The sequence below is a fragment of the Octopus bimaculoides genome, chromosome 1 (genome assembly GCF_001194135.2).
Source record: "Octopus bimaculoides isolate UCB-OBI-ISO-001 chromosome 1, ASM119413v2, whole genome shotgun sequence".
Taxonomy (NCBI): domain Eukaryota; kingdom Metazoa; phylum Mollusca; class Cephalopoda; order Octopoda; family Octopodidae; genus Octopus; species Octopus bimaculoides.
In genome coordinates this window covers 180592374-180593392 of record NC_068981.1, presented here as the reverse complement: position 1 = coordinate 180593392, position 1019 = coordinate 180592374, and the positions used below count along the sequence as shown (strand labels likewise).

The 1019-nt window shown below is 39.9% G+C and overlaps 1 protein-coding gene across 3 annotated transcripts in view; it reads right to left on the bottom strand.

Annotated features, from left to right (window-relative positions):
- LOC106873027 (FK506-binding protein 15) overlaps positions 1–1019 on the bottom strand; it is an 88673-nt gene that overhangs the window by 67245 nt on the left and 20409 nt on the right. The window lies entirely within an intron of this gene.

The following is a 1019-nucleotide window of genomic DNA, read 5'->3' as shown; positions in this document are numbered from 1 at the left end:
GGGGGGGGGGGGGCAAACACAGACACACATACATATGGGTGACACGTAAAAGCACCCACTACACTCTCTGAGTGGTTGGCGTTAGGAAGGGCATCCAGCTGTAGAAACTCTGCCAAATTAGATTGGAGCCTGGTGTTGCCATCCAGTTTCACCAGTCCTCAGTCAAATCGTCCAACCCATGCTAGCATGGAAAGCGGACGTTAAACGATGATGATGATGATGATGATGATATATATATATATATATACATATATACGATGGGCTTCTTTTAGTTTCCGTCTACCAAATCCACTCACAAGGCTTTGGTCGGCCCGAGGCTATAGTAGAAGACACTTACCCAAGGTGCCATACAGTGGGACTGAACCCGGAACCATGTGGTTGGTAAGCAAGCTACTTACCACACAGCCACTCCTACATACATATATAGGAGAGGAGGGTTGTTTATTGTTTTGTAGTGGAAATGTTGTTGCATAGCATCAGGTCAGTTCTGATGAGGCATAGCATATCTATGTCAGTAGTTGGCCAAATGGCTAAGTGCAGCCTACAAATCTGCTGTTCCAGATATATTGCAGAAAAGTTGGGAACCAAGTCATACTTCATAACAAACTCAATGTATTGTCTTCAAATTCTTCTTTATCATATTTTCCTTATTTGAACTAAATATTATTACATGAAGAATGTTTGCCTTTCTTCAATTATTATGTGAAAGATCATGTGTAGTAGATAGATGATGAGGAGGTATAATTAATTGAATAAACTCAAGTATATTACTGATACTTAATTCAGTTTGGTGATGGGAAAGATGAAGACAAAAAAAAAAAATTAACACTATGAGTGGCTGTGTGGTAAGTAGCTTGCTTACCAACCACATGGTTTTGGGTTCATTCCCACTGCATGGCACCTTGGGCAAGTGTCTTCTACTATAGCCTCGAGCCGACTAAAGCCTTGTGAGTGGATTTGGTAGACAGAAACTGAAAGAAGCCTGTCGTATATATATATATATATATATATATATATAT